The sequence below is a fragment of the Panthera leo genome, chromosome B4, assembly GCF_018350215.1.
Source record: "Panthera leo isolate Ple1 chromosome B4, P.leo_Ple1_pat1.1, whole genome shotgun sequence".
Lineage (NCBI taxonomy): Eukaryota > Metazoa > Chordata > Mammalia > Carnivora > Felidae > Panthera > Panthera leo.
Genome location: NC_056685.1, coordinates 48,987,802 through 49,010,441, shown reverse-complemented (window position 1 = coordinate 49,010,441; position 22,640 = coordinate 48,987,802). Strand labels below are relative to the sequence as shown.

Sequence of the window (22,640 nt, the reverse complement as noted above, 5' to 3'; positions counted from 1 at the left end):
TCGGCACACGTTGGGCACATGACCCTGGTCCCGCACCGGCCACGTACGGCGCCTAGAGAAGCTCTAGACTTTGCCTTGGAGTCTCCAGTTCCCAGCTTTGACCAGCCGAAACCGGTCTCGTCCCTGGGCGGAGTTTGCTGAGTCGAAAGCTGTGACTGCCCTTCTCGGAGCCTGGACCTGGCGGCCCTTGTGGATTATGCGCCAAGCAATCCAACTGGCTGGACCGTGCTTGTTATCTGAACAGAAAAACAGAGTTGTTCCCAGCAGCGCCCCAAACCAGCAAACTTCGTCTAGGAATTTTTTTTTTTTTTTTTCAGTTCTTACTAAACAACTACATAGGCAGCTCCTCTGGGATTGTCTACAAGTAAGGCCCTTAAGAAACGTGGTTTCTCCAGGCACTCATAAAAATTCCAGTAGTGTTAGCGATTTAGATATGAGTGTTAGGTGGTTTTAAATACAAATAAATTTATATTACTTTCTCTTTTGAGGACGTTGAGGGACACTAGTGCAATGGTCCCCAAACTTTGATGAAATATTCACCTCAGTAAAATTTGAATCTGCACTCCCATTATGGAGATGATGTGCGTATTACATACATGTACGTTACAATTAGGCAAAAACGTAAATACCAGAAGAATCTAAAAACTATAAATAGAACCTCGGGTATTATTTTCCTACAGGCAGCCCACTTCGGGCAGGAGGGGTATTGCTGCTCTGTAAAACAATCAGAACTGTTGATACAAAACTTTTGTAAGCAGGAAACGTCCTTCCTGGTGCAAGTTTCTTTCCTTTTAATATAGACTGTAAAGGGAAGACAGATTTTTGTGGCTCTTTCAGTACTTTATCCCCAAGACCATAATATTTTAGCACATACCAATAAATCAGCACAAATGACTGAATGTTTCCTTCATTTTTTTTTTTTTTTTTTTTTTTTTTTGGTAATAAGCGTGTATCGCTTATTCAAGATTCAACTCTTGAATGGAGACTTGAAGTACTTTCCCGTTCTATTTTCTTAGCATTTTGTTCACTCATTTACAGTACAGACTTACTCTATATGTTTTCCATTATCTTTGGTCTTACTCCCTCTGTGGTCCAACACACACAGACTCCACACACTTAAATTATGAGCTTCTTTTAATGGCAATGGTTATGGCTTTGTCATCTTTGTACTCTAGTACTGGAAGAGTGAATGGCATTTAGTGGATGCTCAACAAATGATTGTTTACTGATTAAATAACTATTACTGATGGCGGTAAATGAAAGACACAACTCAAAGCAACTAGTCAGTAAAATATTAGTATATATCCACTAGTTGCTCATCGGGTGTAGATAAGTATATAACTGATAACTACCTGTCTCTAAAGAATGTATACAACTTTATATAATGACAGATGGTACTACCCTTATGGTGGTGAGCATTGCATAATGTATAGAATTGTCGTATCACTATGTTGTACACCTGAAGCTAATATAACATTGTATGTCAACCATACTTCAATTTTAAGAAAAGGAAACAGGGAAAAATGTGTTTTTAAAAAGTGTACTTCCTGCTCATTTGGATTCTAATTTTTGAAAGTAATATGTATCTGGATCAATGGTGTAGACTTCAAAAGCAGTTTAATATTAGAAGACAGATTAATGCAATTAATATAATGTCACTCCAACACAGCATTCTATTAGATGTTTAGATAACCCAAATAGGCATGTGTTGCAAACCAAGTTACAAATCTGCGATTATTTAAAGATTATTCATGGAGATTAATATATAAAGAAATATGTTTTAAAGATCTAACAAATTATTGGAAGTAATGAATGTTTAGCAAGGTTGCTAGATTAAAAAAAAAGTATCAGAAAACTAATTGCATTTCTATAACTAGCAACAAACAGAAAATGTAATTTTTAAATGTGCCATATAAAATAGCTTCGAGACATAAAAAGTACTTGGGAATAAATCTGACCAAGTATGTTTCCCAGCAGGAAATTCCTGGCACACTGAAATGTAGAAATGGAGAAGAAGCTGGCACACTGACATATAGAAAATGTAGAGTTTAATGAATGGAGCATTTACTAAGATGTAGTCAGGATCAAAAGTAACCGATAAGGAATGCTGAAGAGACTCAGGGGAAAGATGGGGTACTAACCATAGATGTGAATGGGTGACTGAAAAGGAGCAGTTATCTTAACCTGAATTCCCAGAGCTATGTCGATAGGAGAAGGCTACTGGGAGAGAGCTGCAAAACTCAGGAGAGGAACACAGCTGTAGCCACCCATCACGAGCCCCAGTAGTGGAAAAGAAGTAAGGGAATGAATACTCAGATCTCCTGCCCATGCTTCCCACTGGCTAAACCTATCCAGAGGTCAGGAGGCAAGCAGTGCCTAAATGTCACTTGATGGAAGCCATAAATGTCATCCCTCTTAAGACATGAACCATAGTGCAGAAGGAAGGAGTAAGGATCTGATTAAGTAAATTGAGAATATTCAACATAATTTTTTTCAAATGTTTATTTATTGTTGAGAGAAGGGGATAGAGAGCAAGCAGGGGAGGAACAGAGAGGCAGAGAAAGACAGAATCCCAAGCAGGCTCCATGCCATCAGCACCCCTCAATTTAATATTTAAGACCTCTATGGAGAATGATAAATTTCATTGAAAGGCATTAAAGAATATAAAAATAAACTGATGGATATATTGTGTTTATAGATTGGAAGATTCAGTATTGGAAAAATGTCAGTGGTCCCCTGTTACAAGCTCAATTGTGCTCCCCCTCCCCCCCACCAATTCATACATTCAAGGCTAACCACCAGAATGTGACTATATTTGGAGAATTGGAGAAAGAGCCTTTGAAGGGGTAATGAAGGTAAAATGAGATCATATGGGTGAACTCTAGTCCAACATAACTGGTGACTTTAACAGAAGAGAAGACAAACAAACGGATGACCACATGACAGAGTGAGCAGGCAGCCACCTGCAAGCCAAGGAAAGAGGCCCAGAAGAAACCAAACCTGTACCACCTTGATCTTAGACGTCTAGCCTCCATAACTGTGGAAAAAAAATAAATTTCTGTTGTTAAAGCCACCCAATCTGTGATCTTTTGTCATGGCAACCCTAGCAAACTAATACATTTCCAAATTGATCTACAGATTCAATACTATTCCAAGTTAAAGCCCCAATTGTTTAAAATGAAACTTCAGGGGCACCTGGGTGGCTCAGTCTGTCAAACATTGGACTTTTGATTTCAGATCAGGATCTCACTGTTCACGAGATCAAGCCCCACATTGGGGTCTACACTGATAGTGCAGAGCCTGCTTGGGATTCTCTCTCTGCCTCTCTTTCTGCTCCTCCCCCTGTCGTGCTTTCTCTTTCATTCTCTCAAAATAAACATTTAAAAAATAAAATGGAGCTTTGCATACTAATGTTAAATATAGAACAGCAAAAGACCATGACTGGCCATCATACTTAAAAAGAAAAAACACAAGGGAGAAGACTTCTCTAACTGGGTACCATGAATATCATTTTCAAGTGTAATAAACACTGTGGCAATGGCATGGTATAAAAATAGCAAAAAGGAACAAAATACTAGTCTTCATAGAGAAAAATCCAATGACAGAGCTACACTATGGATTAGGGGGGGAAAGAATAATTTCGATAAAGTTCCTGAAGGAGATTGGAAGCAGATTAGTTCCCTAGTTCAGTTTCCAGATGAGGATACAGCTGGCCCACATCTTGATTTCGGCCTTAAAAATAGTGAGAAGTCCCAGTTAAAATATGCTGGACTCCTAAATAGAGAAACTGAGATAACAAATTTGTGATATTCCAAGCTGCTGATTTTTAAAAAATTTCTTTTTAAGTTTATTTATTTATTTTGAGAGAGAGAGAACGTATGAGCAGGGGAGAAGTGGAGAGAGAGAAGAAGAGAATCCCAAGCAGGCTTTGCACTGCCAGCATGGAGCCCAGGGCAGGGCTCAAACTCACCAACCATGAGACTGTCAGACCATGATCTGAGCTGAAGTCGGACACTTAACCAACTGAGCTACCCAGACGCTCCTTAAGCTGTTAATTTTTTTAAATTGAAGTATAAGTGACATATAACAGTTTCAGGTGTACAAGATAATGATTCAATATTTGTGTATATTGTGAAATGATCACTACAATAAGTGTGGTTAACATTCATCACCATACATTGTTACAGTTTTTTTCTTATGATGAGATCTTTTAAGATTTGCTCTCTTAGCAACTTTCAAATATGCGATACAGTACTATTAACTTTATAGTTGCTATGCTATACATCACACCCCCATGACTTGTTTATTTTATAACTGGAATTTTGTACCATTTTACTCCCTCCCCCTTTTCACACTCCCCCCTCCCATCTCTGGACACCACTAATCTGTTCTCAGTATCTCTCACCTTGTTTGGTTTTTCCAAAATTTAGATTCCACGTATAAGTGAGAGCATTTAGTATTTATCTCTCTCTGCCTGACTGATTTACTTAGCATAATGCCCTCAAGCTCCAACGTTGTTGCAAATTGCAAGATTTCACTTTTCTATGGCTGAGCAGTATTCCATTATACATATATGTATACCACATTACATATGTATATCACATTTTGTTTATCCATTGATCCATGGATGGACACTTCAATTGTTTCCATATTTTGGCCATTGTAAATAACGCTGCAAAGAATATGAGAGTACACATATCTCTTTAAAATACTGATTTCCTTTTCCTTGGATGTATACTCAGAAGTAGGCTTGCTGGATCAGACAGTAGCTCTATTTTGTTTCTGGTTTTGTTTTTTTGAGAAAACTCCATATCGTTTTCCATAGTCGTTACACCAATTTACATTTCCACCAAGATACGAATGTTCCATTTTCTCCACAGCTGCTCCAGCACTTGCTAGCTCTTCTCTTTCTGATGATACCCAGTCTAACAGATTTGAAATGATACCTCATTGTGGTTTTGATTTGCATTTTCTTGATGATTAGTGATGTTGTGCACCTTTCCGTGGCCATTGTATGCCTTCTTTGGAAAAATGTTTATTCAGTCCCTCTGCCCATTTTTTAAAAAAAATTTTTTTTTCAACGTTTTTTATTTATTTTTGGGACAGAGAGAGACAGAGCATGAACGGGGGAGGGGCAGAGAGAGAGGGAGACACAGAATCGGAAACAGGCTCCAGGCTCCGAGCCATCAGCCCAGAGCCTGACGCGGGGCTCGAACTCACAGACCGCGAGATCGTGACCTGGCTGAAGTCAGACGCTTAACCGACTGCGCCACCCAGGCGCCCCCCCTCTGCCCATTTTTAAATTGGATTGATTTTTTGCTATTGAATTGTATGAGTTCTTTATATATTTGGAGTATTTACTCCTTATCTGATATGTGGTTTGCAAATGTTTTCTCCCATTCCATAGGATGCTTTTTCATTTGTTGTTTGTTTTGCTGTGCAGAAGCTTTTTATTTTGGTGTAGTGTCACATATTAATTTTTGCTCTTGTTTCTTATGCTTTAGGTGTCATATTCAAAAAATCATTGCCAAGACCAAAGTCAAGGAGGTTTGTCCTGTTTTTTTTTTTCTAGATGTTTTACCAATTTAGTTCTTATGTTTAAGTCTTTAAACCATCTTCAGTTAATTTCATTATTCTGCATGTGATTATTTTGTTTTCCTAACATCATTTATTGAATAGGCTGTCCTTTCCCCATTGTCTATTCTCAGCTCCCGTGTCAAATATTAATTGACTGTATATACAAAGGTTTATTTCTGGGCTCTTGATTTTGTTCCATTGGTCTGTATGCTTGTCTTTATGCTAGTGCCACACTGTTTTGATATCTATACCTTTGTAGTATAGTTTGAAATCAGGAAGTACAATGCCTCCAGCTTTATTCTTATTTCTCAGGATTGTTACCTCTATTTGGGGTCTTTTGTGAATACATACAAATTTTAGGATTTTTTTTTCTATTTCTGTAAAAAATGCCATTGGAACTTTGACAGAGATTGCATTGAATCTATAGATAGCTTTGGGTAGTATGGACATTTTAACAGTATTAATTTTTCCAATCTGTGATGAAATATCTTTTCACTGGTTTGTGTCTTCTCTAACTTCTTTAATCTTTAATCTTTAGTATGGGGGCACCTAGGTGGCTCAGTCGGTTGAGCATCTGACTCTTGAGCATCAGGCTCAGATCATGATCCTGGGGTTGTGGGATCAAGACCTGCATCAGGCTCTGCTCTGTGCTGAGTATGGAGCCTGTTTAAGATTCTCTCTCTCTCACCCTCTGCCCCTCTCCCCTGCTTGCACTCATTCTCTCTCTCTCTCTCTCAAATTAAAAAAAAAATGTTTAATTTTTTAAAAAAGTCTTTTGTATATAGGTCTTTTACCTTCTTGGTTAAATAAATATTTAATTCCTAAGTATTTTATTGTTTTTGATATAATTGCAAATGGGATTATTTTCTTTATTTCTTTTTCAGATGTTTCATTGTTAATGTATAGAAATGTAACTGATTTCTGTATATTGTTTTTGTATCTTACAACTTTACTGACTTTATTGATTAATCTTATCAGTATTTTGGCAGAGCCTTTGAGATTTTCTATGTATGAAATCATATCATCCCCAACAAAGACAATTTTATTCCTTCCCTTTTGTTTTGAATGCCTTTTATTTCTTCTTGTCTGATTGCTCTGGCTAGGATTAGTAGTACTCTGTTGAATAGGAGTGGTAAGAGTGCACTCTTGTTTTATTCCTGATCTTAGAGGAAAAGCTTTCAACCTTCCATCATTGGGTATGATGTTAGCTGTGGGCTTATATAAGGCCTTTATTATGCTGAAGTACATTCCTTTTATGCCAGTTGAGCATTTTTATCATGAAAGGATGTTGTATTTTGTTAAATGCTTTTCCTGCTTTTATTGAGATGATCATATGGTTTTATCCTTATTCTATTAATGTGCTGTATCACAGTTACTGATTTGCCTATGTTGAAATACCCTTGCATCCCAGGGATAAATCCCACTTGATCATGATGCATGATGCTTTTAATGTGAACTTGATTTGCAAATATTTTGTTAAGAATTTTTGCATGTGTATTCATTAAGGATATTTGTCTGTAGTTTTCTTTTCTTTAAATATAGTTTATTCACAAATTGGTTTCCATACAACATCCAGTGCTCATTCCAACAAGTTCCCTCCTCAATGCCCATGACTCTTTCCCCTCTCCCCCACCCCCCATCAGTCCTCAGTTTGTTCTCAGTATCCAAGTGTCTCTTATGGCTTGCCTCCCTCCTTCTCTGTAACTTTTTTTCCCCCTTCTCTTCCCCCATGGTCTTCTGTTAAGTTTCTCAAGATCCACCTATGAGTGAAAACATATGGTATCTTTCTCTGACTGACTTATTTCACTTAGCATAATACCTTCCAGTGCCATCCATGTTGCTGCAAAAGGCCAGATTTCATTCTTTCTCATTGCCAACTAGTATTCCATTGTTTATATAAACCATATCTTCTTTATTCACTTGTCAGTTGATGGACATTTAGGCTCTTTCCATAATTTGGCTATTATTGAAAGTGCTGCTATAAACATTGGGGTACAAGTGCCCCTATGCATCAGCACTCCTGTATCCCTTGGGTAAATTCCTAGCAGTGCTATTGCTGGGTCATAGGGTAGACCTATTCTTAATTTTTTGAGGAACCTCCGCACTATTTTCCAGAGTGGCTGCACCAGTTTGCATTCCCACCAACACTGCAAGGGGGTTCCCGTTTCTCCACATCCTCACCAGCATCTATAGTCCTGATTTGCTCGTTTTAGCCACTCTGACTGGTGTGAGGTTATCTCAGTGTGGTTTTGATTTGTTGTAGTTTTCTTTTCTTGTAGTGTCCTTATCTGGCTTTCATATCAAGGTAATAGTGGCCTCATAAAACACCTTTGGGAGTTGTTTTTCCTCTTCAATTTTTGGATGACTTTTGGCGGGATTAGTGTTCATTCTTACTTAAATATTTGTTATAACTCACCAGTAAAGCCATCTGATACTAGGCTTTTTGTTGGGAGGATTTTGATTACAGATGCAATCTCCTTATTCATAAGTGGTTTGTTGAAATTTTCTATTTCTTCATGATTTGGTCTTGGTAGGTATGTTTTAAGAATTTATCTATTTCTTCTGGGTTATCCAGTTTGTTGGCATATAAACATTTATAGTCTCTTATGATCCTTTTTATTTGTGTGGTATGTTACAATGTCTCCTCGTTTATTTCTGATTTTATTTATTATGAGTCTTCTCTTTTTTTTTAGTCTACTTAAGGTTTGTTAATTTTGTTTGTCTTTAAAAAAACAAAACAAAACAGTTCTTAGTTTCATTGGTCTTTTCAGTTCTATTTTTGGTGTTTATTTCATTTACTTTTGCTGTGATCTTTGTTATTTCCTTTCTTCTGCTAACTTTGTACTTAATTTGTCTTTTTGTTTTGTAGTTCCTTGAGGTACAAAGTTAGGTTTTTTTATTTGATCTCTTTCTTTTTTCTTAATGCCACGGTAAACTTCCCTCTTAGAACTGCTTTTGCTGCATCCCATAAAGTTTGGTGTGTTTTGTTTCCATTTTCATTTTTTTCAAGACTTTTTTAAATTTCCCTTTTGATTTCTTCTTTGAACTATTGGTTACTCAAGAGTATATGTTGTTTAATTTCCATTAATTTGTGAATTTTCCAGCTTTTCTTCTATTATTTATTTCCAGTTTCATACAATTGTGGTTGGAAAAGATACTTGGTATGATTTTAATCTTCTTAAATTTTCTATGTCTTGTTTTGTGACTTATCGTATGATCTTTACTGGAGAATGTTCCATGTGCACATTGAGAAGACTTTCTTGTTGCTGTTGGATGGAATGTTCTGTATATGTCTGTTAGGTCCGTTTGGCTTAAAATATGTTTCAAGTCCAATGATGCCTTGTTGATTTTCTGTCTTGATGACCTATCATTTGTTGAAAGTGGAGTATTGAAGTCCTCTACTATTATTGCATTGTTTTCCATTTATATCCACAGATTTGTGGTATTTAGATGCTCTGATTTGAGTGCGTAGATATTTATAATTTTATATCCTCTTGATGAATTTATCCCTTTATCATTATATAATGACTTTCCTCGTCTTTCATTACTGTTTTTGGCTTAAAGTCTATTTTGTGTGATGTAAGTTTATCTACCCCTCCCTCTTTTGGTTTTCCCTTGAATGGAATGTATCTTTTATCCCTTCACTTTGAGTCTTTGTGCAGGCTTACCAATACCATCTTATTTGTTTTGGACCTGTTTCATAAGTCCTTTGTTCTTTTCTTCTTTTCTTGCTGCCTTCTTTTGTAAACTGATGATTTTTCATGTGATATTGTTTGATTCTTTCCCCTTTATATTTGGTGAATCTACTATAGCTTTTTCCTTGGTCATTACCATGAGGTTTACATAAAACAACAATTTACTTTGATTGCATACAAAAACTCTTCCATTTTACTACCCCCCTACATTTTATTTTTTTAATGTACAACTTACCTTTTCTTTATAATATGTATCCATCAACAAAATATTGCAGCTATAGTTATTTTTTAATATTCTTATACTTTAACCTTTATTCTAGAGTTAACTGGGAAGCATTCCATCATATTACTAAGATACTAACACCTCTACCAGTGTGTTGTCTATTTTTATGTTACTAATTAGCATCTTTTCATTTCAACTTGAAGAACTCTTTTAAGCCTCTTCTGTAAGGCCAGTCTAGTAGAAGCAGGTTTAGGCCCGAAGGAACAAGGAGAAAAACCTAGAAACTTAGAGAAGGGGCCTTGGGGTGTTGAAACCTAGACCCCTGAGGAGCTGACACCAGCTAGTTGGTGCTAGTGTCTTTGGGGGATGGTGATGAGGCTGGTTTTGCAAGTGTTGAAAAAATTGCGAACCGGATTCAGCAGCTGCTACAGAAAAGCGTGACTGTAGGGGCAATCACGTGTGGCCAGAGTGATTTTTAGTAGAACCACTGGCAGATGGGAAGCCACCAAGAATCAGACAGTAAAGAGCAAATCTCTTCTTCCTCTTGTGTTGCACTTGCTAAAAGAGCCTAATGTGTGATCTGCAGAGTCTAGGTCCTCCATCCCGCCCCCACTACAAAGCAGATAGTTAAAGGGTGGGTGGAGATAAGAGAAATTATCTGGCCGAAGGATTTATAAAAGAGCAAACAGAAAATATATCTAAGTGTGTTTGTGTCATTGGTGATGAATCTAAAGGAAAATGCTAGCTTCTTAACATGCTCCCCACTTCCCACATACATGCCCAAGTGGCTGTATTTCCTTCTGACACCACATTTATCAAGACACCATGAGACAATAATCTTTGATTCCTTGTGTGCAGTTATCAACTTGTGTCAATTAAATAACTTCGTCACATACACTATCACTCACCTAGTTTAGGCGCACATCATTTTTCGCACGATCTAATGCAACACCCTTCGAAGTGGTACTTCTATATCTAGTTTCATCTCTCCTCATTCCATGCTATGTAATGATACCATCTGGGAAACTTTATAAAAAATCTCATTCCCAAGGATCCTGATTTAATTGGTTTGGATTGGAGTCTGGGGATCGGCATTTTTTAAAGCTTCCCAGGTAGTTCTAAAGTGCAGCCAACTTCGAGAAACATTATTTCAGTCTATCCTCCATATTAGTATCAAATTATTTTATTATTGTGTGGCATGCAAGTCCAATAAAGTCAGTCCATGACTCAAAGTTCCTCAGTGGTTATTCATACCAACCGACAATGTATCCAACTGGCATGCCCATGGTGCTTGATCTGGTTTCTACATACCTCTCCAACCCCTATTAATTCTTCTCCCTAACATTCTCACTGAGCTGTAAACTTCTCACTTTATTTTCCAACAGTACTGAGCCACTTGCAATTTTGAACATAAGATATTCTGTCACTTATCTATACATGTGCATGTTTTATTCCCTCCGGAAGAGGAACCTCACTCAAACCACAGCAAGTTTTAATAACATGGTTAAAAACACATAATGAAAAGTATCCCTCAAAATGGATTACTTTCTGTGATGTCAGTTATATGAAAAATTGTGAATGCATAGAAAAAAAGTTGAACAAAATTAGTTAAAATATTAACTATGGTTGTCTTTAGGTTGTGGGGTTACAGAGTTTGCTTTCTTCTCTATAATTTTCTGTGGCTTAGAAATTTTCTACAATGGCATATACTATACTGTTAAAAAAAATAATAACATTTATCAGCAAAGAAATTTATGTATTTTAAAGCACAAGATATATATATTTATCTGAACCTCTTTAATTCCTTAATAAAAGTAGAAGTATTTGATTAATAAAACAGGATAATGGGGAATACAAACATTTGCTTTAAGTTTTTAGCCCTATCCTACACAAAAATATATTTTTTCTTTAGCCACTAGAGGGCACTCCCTCCACATGTGTTGCTCCATTTATAACCTTGAAGCAGCTTTGTAAAGGGACTGCTCATGGTTTACCTAAAGATTTTTATTTTTAAACTAACAAATTAAAATGTATTTAGACGATATTTCAACACATGCTAAGAAAATCATGGTTTTTAATTATCTAAAATTTAAGTCCATTTCCTTATAAAAATTTCAGATTTATTGGTTTTATCCCAATCAGTTCTATTCTAATAACCCCATGTCGCTTCTTTTTTTTTTTTTAAATATAATTTATTGTCAGATTAGCTTACATACAACACCCAGTGCTCATCCTAACAAGAGGCCTCTTCAGTGCCCATCATCCACTTTCCCCTCTTCCCCACTCCCCATCAACCCTCAGTTTGTTCTCTGTATTTAAGAGTCTCTTATGGTTTGCCTCCCAGCAATAGCACTGCTAGGAATTTACCCAAGGGATACAGGAGTGCTGATGCATAGGGGCACATGTACCCCAATGCTTATAGCAGGATTTTCAACAATAGCCCCATCCCACTTCTTAAAAGATGGCAGAAATTCCTTTCACTCTTGAATTTCCTTTTGCTTTTATTCTTGATTTAGACCTTTAGACTTGAAGATGATACCCACAGGAATTACTTAGTCTAACTAATGTTATTGAAGGCTAGGAGACAACCACTTTCTTCCCTGTATACCAACTCCATGTTGGCAGAGACCTAAAAATTGGATCAAACTTCTCAAAATCGGAGAGTAGTAGGAGAAAGGGTATATCTGTGAAGAATGTCCTAATGACACATATCTATTTCAGAATGATTTAAAGTCTTTCCTTTTCTGAGTCCTCTATTCTGTTCCATTGATCTATGTGTCTGTTTTTGTGCCAATACCATACTGTCTTGATAATTACAACTTTGTAGTACAGCTTGAAATCTGGAATTGTGATGCCTCCAGCTTTGGTTTTCTTTTTCAACATTACTTTGGCTATTCAGGGTCTTTTGTTGTTCCATAAAAATTTTAGAATTGTTTGTTCCAGCTCTGTGAAAAATGCTGGTGTTATTTTGATAGGGATTGCACTGAATATTTGGATTGCTTTGGACAGTATCGGCATTTTAACAATATTTGTTCTTCCAATTCATGAGCATGGAATGTTTTTCCATTTTTAAATTTCTTCTTCAATTTCTTTCATAAGCTTTCTATAGTTTTCAGTGTATAGATTTTTCACCTCTTTGGTTAGGTTTACTCCTAGGTATTTTATGGGTTTTGGTGCAATTGTAAATAGGATCGATTCCTTAGTTTCTCTTTCCGCTCCTTCATTATTGGTGTATAGAAATGCAACTGATTTCTGTACATTGATTTTATATCCTGCGACCTTGCTGAATTCATGACCAACTAATATTTAACAAAGCAGGAAAGAATCTCCAGTGGAAAAAAGACAGTCTCCTCAGCAAATGGTGTTGGGTAAACTGGACAGCAACATGCAGACGAATGAACCTGGACCACTTTCTTAACACTATACACAAAAATAAACTCAAAATGGATGAAAGACTTAAACATAAGACAGGAAGTCATCAAAATCCTAGAGGAGAAAACAGTCAGCAACCTCTTTGACCTCGGCTGCAGCAGCTTCTTACTTAACATGTCTCAGAAGCAAGGGAAACAAAAGCAAAAATGAACTATTGGAACCTCATCAAGATGAAACGCTTCTGCACAGTGAAGGAAACAATCAGCAAAACTTAAAGGCAGCTGATAGAATAGGAGAAAATATTTGCAAATGACATATTAGATAAAGGATTAGTACCCAAAATCTATAAAGAACTTATGAAATTCAATACCCCAAAATCAAATATAATCCAGTGAAGAAATGGGCAAAAGACATAGACACTTTTCCAAAGAAGACATCCAGATGGCTAACAGATACATGAAAAGATGCTCAACATCACTTATCATCAGGGAAATACAAACCAAAACCACAATGAGATACCACTTCATACCTGTCAGAATGACTAAAATTAACATTTCAGGTAACAGCAGATGTTGGTGAGGATGCAGAGAAAGGGGAACCCTTTGGCACTGCTGGTGGGAATGCAAACTGGTGCAGCCCCTCTGGAAAATAGTGTGGAGGTTCCTCGGAAAATTAAAAATAGAACTACCATAGAACCCAGCAATTGTACTACTAGGTATTTATCCAAAGGCCACAAAAATGCTGATTCGAAGGGGCACATGAACCCCAAAGTTTATAGCAACATATGGACAATAGCCAAAGTATGGAAAGAGCCCAAATGTCCATCGACTGATGAATGGATAAAGAAGATGTGGTGTAAAAGTCTGCTAGAACTGATACATGAATTCAGCAAAGTTGCAGGATACAAAATCAATGTGCAGAAATCAGTTGCATTCTTATACACTAACAATGAAGCAACAGAAAGACAAATGAAGAAACTGATCCCATTCACAATTGCACCAAGAAGCATAAAATACCTAGGAATAAATCTAACCAAAGATGTAAAAGATCTGTATGCTGAAAACTATAGAAAGCTTATGCAGGTAATTGAAGAAGATATAAAGAAATGGAAAGACATTCCCTGCTCATGGATTGGAAGAATAAATATTGTCAAAATGTCAATACTACCCAAAGCTATCTACACATTCAATGCAATCCCAATCAAAATTGCACCAGCATTCTTCTCGAAACTAGAACAAGCAATCCTAAAATTCATATGGAACCACAAAAGCCCCCGAATAGCCAAAGTAATTTTGAAGAAGAAGACCAAAGCAGGAGGCATCACAATCCCAGACTTTAGCCTCTACTACAAAGCTGTCATCATCAAGACAGCATGGTATTGGCATAAAAACAGACACATAGACCAATGGAATAGAATAGAAACCCCAGAACTAGACCCACAAACGTATGGCCAACTCATCTTTGACAAAGCAGGAAAGAACATCCAATGGAAAAAAGACAGTCTCTTTAACAAATGGTGCTGGGAGAACTGGACAGCAACATGCAGAAGGTTGAAACTAGACCACTTTCTCACACCATTCACAAAAATAAACTCAAAATGGATAAAGGACCTGAATGTGAGACAGGAAACCATCAAAACCTTAGAGGAGAAAGCAGGAAAAGACCTCTCTGACCTCAGCCGTAGCAATCTCTTACTCGGCACATCCCCAAAGGCAAGGGAATTAAAAGCAAAAGTGAATTACTGGGACCTTATGAAGATAAAAAGCTTCTGCACAGCAAAGGAAACAACCAACAAAACTAAAAGGTAACCAACGGAATGGGAAAAGATATTTGCAAATGACACATCGGACAAAGGGCTAGTATCCAAAATCTATAAAGAGCTCATCAAACTCCACACCCGAAAAACAAATAACCCAGTGAAGAAATGGGCAGAAAATATGAATAGACACTTCTCTAAAGAAGACATCCGGATGGCCAACAGGCACATGAAAAGATGTTCAACGTCGCTCCTTATCAGGGAAATACAAATCAAAACCACACTCAGATACCACCTCACGCCAGTCAGAGTGGCCAAAATGAAGAAATCAGGAGACTATAGATGCTGGAGAGGATGTGGAGAAACAGGAACCCTCTTGCACTGTTGGTGGGAATGCAAATTGGTGCAGCCGCTCTGGAAAGCAGTGTGGAGGTTCCTCAGAAAATTAAAAATAGACCTACCCTATGACCCAGCAATAGCACTGCTAGGAATTTATCCAAGGGATACAGGAGTACTGATGCATAGGGGCACCTGTACCCCAATGTTTATAGCGGCACTCTCAACAATAGCCAAATTATGGAAAGAGCCTAAATGTCCATCAACTGATGAATGGATAAAGAAATTGTGGTTTATATACACAATGGAATACTACGTGGCAATGAGAAAAAATGAAATATGGCCTTTTGTAGCAACATGGATGGAACTGGAGAGTGTGATGCTAAGTGAAATAAGCCATACAGAGAAAGACAGATACCATATGGTTTCACTCTTATGTGGATCCTGAGAAACATAACAGAAACCCATGGGGGAGGGGAAGGAAAAAAAAAAAAAAGAGGTTAGAGTGGGAGAGAGCCAAAGCATTAGAGACTGTTAAAAACTGAGAACAAATTGAGGGTTGATGGGGGGTGGGAGGGAGGGCAGGGTGGGTGATGGGTATTGAGGAGGGCACCTTTTGGGATGAGCACTGGGTGTTGTATGGAAACCAATTTGACAGTAAATTTCATATATTAAAAAAATAAAATAAAATAAAAAAAAAAAAAAAAAAAAAAAAAAAAGAAGATGTGGTGTGTGTATATATATACATATACATATAATGGAATATTACCGGGCCATCAAAAAGAATGAAATCTTGCCATTTGCAGCAATGTGAATGGAACTAGAGTGTATTATGCTAAGAGAAATAAGCCAGTCAGAGAAAGACAAATATGATTTCACTCATATGTGGAATTTCAGATACAAAACAGATGAACATAAGGGAAGGGAGGCCAAAATAATATAAAAACAGAGGGAGACAAACCGTAAGAGACTCTTAAATACAGAGAACAAACTGAGGGTTGCTGGAGGGGTGTTGCATAGGGGGATGGGCTAAATGGGTGATGGGTATTTAGGAGGGCACTTGTTGGGATGGGCACTGCATGTTACATGTAAGTGATGAATCATTAAATTCTATTCCTGAAATCATTATTACACTATATATTAACTAACTTGGATTTAAATTTTTTAAAAGGCCATGTACAATAATGAAATAAATAAATAAATAAATAACCAAAAAATAAAAATAAAAAAGTAAAGTCTTTCCTGAAATAATATACTCAGGGATATTGATAATATTGATTTCTAAGATTTGAGAGGATACTAGATCTTTAAGCATGATTTTTTAAATTAATTACTGCCCATTTCTCACTGCTGTTTGCATATAGGATATTACAGGCATCAAAGAAATCTCAAATCCTCCCCAATTGTTTTCTCTTACTCTATTCCTTTCTTTCCAAGTCCAATTACTTGTCAAAAATTATTCTCTATATTTCACTTTCATTAGGTGATGGCATATCCACTGGCATTACATTTTCAATTTATAATAAACACTACTCAGGGAATAAGTCAAATTTGGTAGTCTTGGAACTGTTTTTCAGATCAACTGGGACTTCTGCTTTCCAACACAAGAAGAGCATTTTTAATGTCTAAATTTGAAGCCTGAACATTATGTTCAAGGGGAATTACTATATATTACAGAAGAATATATAAACATGTTGTACTTTTCATATTTTTTATAAAAAATACATATTCTTTATAAAATTTTTGACTCTAAAAAAACTCAAAGAAGAAAAATTAAAATCGCTCCTAATTTCCCCACCCAGGGAAAGTATCCTATAATATATCCAATTTTAAGGTTTTGTATTTAGAGAAGTAAATCTATGTCTCTGCATTCTTATTTTCCCTAGTGAAATTTTCTTATTTGAGCTCTATTGCTGTTGTGAATGATTTTAAAGACAGTAGCAAGAAAAAAAGAATGGAATGTGTTTTGGTCTTAAGGTAGATATCAACCTATATTTAAGAACAAAACAGTTTTGTAAATTATTAAGAGTTTATTTTCTTTGCATGATGTATAAGGTTCAGTATTTTTTCTTAATTGTGTTAACACTTGGGGCTACCAGTGAACTATGTGACATGAACTGTAGCTATGTGACTGAATCTTTCTTAGGATAACAGAAACCCTGAATGCTGTTCTTGCTATTCCACGATTTTCTGTGGGGCCTCAGCAAGTTAATTATCTTCTTTGTGTGCTTAATCCTCTTAGAGTGCAGCCCTCATCACTCCCCTGTGTTATGCCACTCTGTGAGGATGAATGTTTCTCTTTATCCTCTGCATATAGAAATGGAAAAAAGGGAGAATTAAAATAAGAGAATGGGAAGCCTAAGTTTTACATCAACCTAGGAAATATGGGTTCAACGTCTAGAGAATTAAAAATATCTGCTTCAGTCCTTTAGTGCATTTCAGAGCATAATTTGAATTTTAAAATAAGAAGATTAGAAGTCAATATTCAAAATGAATATTGGTTGCTCTTCAATTATTTTTCTCATCTTTTCAAACAAACAAACTTAAAAATAACACCATCTGTGCCCATTAATTGCTATTTGGTGCGAATGTAAAGTGATTTTTGAAATAAGTGGAACTAAACATTCTTTTAAAAACATTTCATATTAATTCATCCAAAGAACACTGGATCACTGAGATCAATGAATAAGACACATCCTTTACACAAAATCTAGAGAAGGAGTCAGAAAAATGTAGGATTACAATGTATGAAAAATATTTACATATAGTGGTACTATATTCCAGGTAGTGTCTTGAAGACTGGGTACAGAGCAGTGAACAAAACACACAAAGCATTTTCTCTATTTTATTTTATTTTATTTTATTTTATTTTATTTTATTTTATTTTAAAGTAATATCTATGCTGAGCCTGGGGCTTGAACTCATGACCCTGAGATCAAGAGTCATATACTTTACTGAGCTAGCCAAGCACCCCCATTCCACTTTCTTAAAGCTTACATTTTAGTGGGAACGGAGAATGTAGATAAATAATCAAATAATATACATGGTGTGGCACGTGGTGATGAGAGCTGTGGAGAAAAATAATGGGATATAGGGAGTGTCATTGATAAAGTCATATTTTATCAAAGTCCTGAAGGAAATAAAAGAGTAAGCCGTGTGGATACCTGCATGAAGAACATTTCAGGGGAAGAGGGGAGCAAGAGGGCCACCAAGATTTGAGTGTAGTTATCAAGATGGAGGTTGGTAGGAGATGAAGTGAGAGAGGTGGAGGCAGGTACAGGGGGAGATCACCTAGGTCTTTGGAGACATTGTAAAGACGTTGGCTATTACTCAGAGTGAGGTAGGAAGCCAACTGGTGAGTTTTGAGTGACAGAGCAAGATGACCTGAGGTTAACACAGGGACACAGATTAGGAGGATATTTCAATAATTCCTTAGAGAGATGATGGAAACTCGTACCACAGTGCTACAGTGGAGGTGATCCGAGGTGGTCAGGTTCTAGAATGTTTTGAAGGAAAAGCTGGCAAAATATGCTGACGGATTGGATGGAGAGTGTGAGAGAAAGAGTCAAAGGTTTTTTGTGGTTTTTTTTCAATGAAAACATTTGCATTTATTAAATACCTATATTAAGTTGTATAAAATATAGCTTCTGTTCTGCTTTGAATACTGTTTATTCCAGCAACTTCCTGAGGTTGGTTTTTCTGAAACCTGCTTTCGGATAGTTTTATGTGTTTTGTCATCTGTTTTATCACTTATTTGTTCAGCTAGGTCTACACTAAACTTTGCAATTCCAATACAATACAACTGAGGGTATGGAGATGTAGCTTTTGTTAGAAAAGGCAATATAATTTAAAATCCTCACTCATCTTTACCTCTGGAAAGCAATTAAACCAATTATATTCTCATCTTCTATCCAAGTGTTACGTAATAAGCTTTGAAGTCTCTTCTTTTCATGCTTATTTCTATAATGTTTACAGAAAATAACAAGTCCCTGTGCACCTTTCTTTAATCTTATCAAATAAGCCGTCACAACCAAAAATGCGTTAAATCCGTCTCCAGTAAGCGACAACCTGGCCACTGTAATAAATTCGCCAGGGAACAAACCATTTTTGTTTTTGTTTTTGTTTTCTTTTCCGTATGAAGTGAATGCTGTGCTCAGAGGAAAATTTTGTTATGATGTGTTCGATTTAAAAAGGAACCAATATGAGTTTCTGCCATAACAAAGTACCACAAACGAGGTGGCTTAAAACAGCAGAAATTTATTCTCACACAATTCTGGATGCGAGAAGTCCAAAGTCAAGGTGTGGCCAGGCCAGTGCTCTCTCTGAAGTTTCTAGGGAAGAATCTGTTTCATACCTTTAAAAAAATTTTTTTAAGTTTATTTATTTATTTTGAGGGAGAGAACACAAGTGGGGAACAGAGGGAAGGAGAGAGAGAGAAAATCCCAAGCAGGCTCCACACAACACAGAGCCTATGCTGGGCTTGAACTCACGAACCTCGAGATCATGACCTGAGCCAAAGTCGGTTGCTTAACCAACTGAGCCACTCAGGTGCCCCTCATACCTGTATTTTTTAAGCTTCTGGTGTTGCCAGCAACCCTTGGTGTTCCTCGGCGGTAAATGCATCGCTCCAATCTCCGCCTCTGTTTCTATGTGGTATTCTCTCTGTGTGCCTTGTGCTGTGAGTGCTGGTTTGTTGCAAAAGCATATTGAATTCAGGAACAGCCAGATGGAAGAGATGCCTAGGGCGAGGCATGTGAGAAGGGATGTGGAGCTTTCACGTCTTCTCTGAGTGCGCGACTCTCCCAGCGCCTCCACGCATTCACCAACCTGGGAACTCCAGACTCAAGATTTGTGGTCCAAGTAATAATATTTTTAGTTAATGAGAAACTGAGTTGATGATTTTAAGCTATGACCTAACCCATATAATTTCTTTCACATGGAAGTCATCAATTTCTGCCAAAAAGGATTTATTTCTTTTCCAAACTCTAATATACACCATACTCCATATAACTGGTTAGGACTCCTATAATCTTTAAGCAGAATAAGAAACCCTTGTTCTGTAATGACTATCAAGCTTCAATACTATTTCTACAGAAGATCCTGCCAGATCTTTTGCATCAGGTTATTGACCAGACCCAGGGAATGAGCCAAGTGGAAGATCATCTCTATTCACCACATTTATTATTTTTTTAAATGTTTGTTTATTTTTGAAAGAGAGACAGAGCATGAGCAGGGGAGGGGCAGAGAGCAAGGGAGACACAGAACCCAAAGCAGGCTCCAGGCTTTGAGCTGTCAGCACAGAACCCAACGCGGGGCTCGAACTCAAGAAACTGAGCTGAAGTCAGAGGCTTAATTGACTGACCCACCCAGGCGCCCCATCCCATTCACTACATTTAACAATAATAACTCAAAACTTTGGTTGAATCATTCAAATGGTGCGATGTCCTTGCTCTTTCCCCATGAACCAGAGTCTTTCATTATCTACAGTAAGAGGCAGTGCTTGCCTGGGGAGTATTATTTGGCAGACCCTACTATATAAGCAAACTTTTCAGGTATAACCAAGCCTTACTAATTCTCTTTCAGTCATGGCTCCAGCACCTGCTTAAGGCTTTCCTTCCTCATGCTAAGATTGGTTTGGGAATTCATTTGGGTTTAAGCTTGTAGGTGGGGCTCTCTGTGTGCAGAAGTAGCTGGGGATGGCAAAGGAAGTGAGGCAGGGACTGACATCTTATTCACAGCTGTTCCTGAGTATCACCTTCTTAATATTCAAAAGTCATCACCAACTTTACTAGTTATTTAAAGAAGGGTCACTGGGACACATCACCTCTGCTGCTGCTGTCATACCTGGGCCCTAGGAGGTAAAATGGTTCATTTAAGAAATACTTCCTGAGTACTTAAATAGACACTTACTGTTCTGGTGCTAAGGATTCAAAGGCGAATAAAGGCTCCACTGTCATAGTGCTTACATTTTGCCAAGAGAGATAAGTAAGTACATACGTTAATGAAATAATTTCCCCAAATGATAAAGAAATAAACACGTGGTATAATAGACTTGCTTTAGTAGGGAGTGGGTGGATCATGAGGGTTCTTTAGAATGAGCCAACAGAGAGGTGACTTTTGACGTGAGACCTGAAGGATGAAAAGCAACCTGTCATCTTAACTTAAGAAACATTCATTTAAAGTCTACGGTAGGGGTGCCTGGGTGGCTCGGTTGGTTAAGCGTCCAACTTCAGCTCAGGTCATGATCTCACGGTTCGTGAGTTTGAGCCTTGCATCAGGCTCTGTGCTGACAGCTTGGAGCCTAGAGCCTGCTTCACATTCTGTGTCTCCCTGTCTCTCTCTGCCCCTCCCCCCCCCAAATAAATAAACATTAAGAAAATTAAAAAAAATAAAGTCTACTATATATAAGCCTGCTGTCAGCTTTTGGAAAAGGTGTGCTGAGAGAAAAATCTCTCTCTCTCTCTCTCAAAAATAAATAAACATTAAAAAATTACAAAATAAATAAAGTCTACAATATATAAGCCTGCTATTAGGCATTGGCAAAGATATACTGAGAGAAAAATATGAAGATGAAGACATGGTCCTTGCCCTTTGGAATCTAATATCTAATGAGGAAGACAAACATATATGTTAATAACCATAATTGGCAATAGGGAGAATTATAAGAGAGATGTTAAGCAAAATGCCAAAGGAGTGCAGAAGGAGAGGAATAGTTCTCATTAAAGTATTTGGGAAGATTTGAGAGATGAGCTTCACAGATGAGGTGACAGCTGAGCTTGGCAATAATAATAACGGCTCAGAGTCACCAAGTCCTGTCTATGTGTCAGCCAATATGCTAATGGGATTTACAGGAAATTTCTCATTTAATCCTGCTAACCGTAAAAGGCAGATACTATTAATCATTCTCATTTCACAATAAATATATGAACCAGGCTTTCAACCCAGTTAATCTAAGCATAGAACTCATTCTTTTACAGATACCATGCAACTAAATAAGAATTAGTTGGCTAGCTATGTTTTTCTCTTTTCAGCTTATTCATTTGGTGTTGTGTATTATCTAAACACTATGACCATATCACTCTGATTCATAGTATCATTCTGAAAATCTATGTACATAATAAAAACATCTAAAACTCTGAGGAAGATGTTATAGCTCCCATACTTAAGAATGCATAAGTTACTAAGATAAAGTGCATCCCATGTATCTTGGTTTACTGTTTCTAAACAGAATTTTATTTATTTCCCATGAAATTGACATCATAAAGTAAATGCATACGTATAGACAAAAAGGGAAAGCAAATCACATTTCTAATTATTTCCCCAGATTATCAAGCCAAGAACAGCAAGTCTGTAAACCCATAAAGCCAACAAAAGATCCATAATCTGGATAGGGTGCCAACAAACAGAATCAAGACTTTTACTGGAGACCTAATATGTGAGCTTTAGGCTCACGTAAATTTTTTCTTTGAAAACAAGATAATAGCTTATATAATTTGTATTTGGAAGGAAATAACAGAATAAAACCAGCACATATTGTCTTTTTTGTGTGTGAGTGACTTTTATGAAACAGTAATATTTTTGTGACCTTGGAGATAGAAGAATGTCACATGTTGATTTGTTATTTTATGCTTGTGATATATGATAGATGATCCTAAAAGTTTTAGGTGGTAAAGCTGTGTTA

At 37.0% G+C, this 22,640-nt stretch overlaps 1 long non-coding RNA gene across 1 annotated transcript; it reads left to right on the top strand.

Annotated features, from left to right (window-relative positions):
- LOC122224294 lies at positions 1–22,427 on the top strand. The gene is made up of 3 exons (XR_006204712.1): positions 1–364; positions 5,505–5,547; positions 22,284–22,427. It is a non-coding gene; the product is annotated as an uncharacterized LOC122224294 (long non-coding RNA).
- Positions 22,428–22,640: the final 213 nt, after the last annotated feature.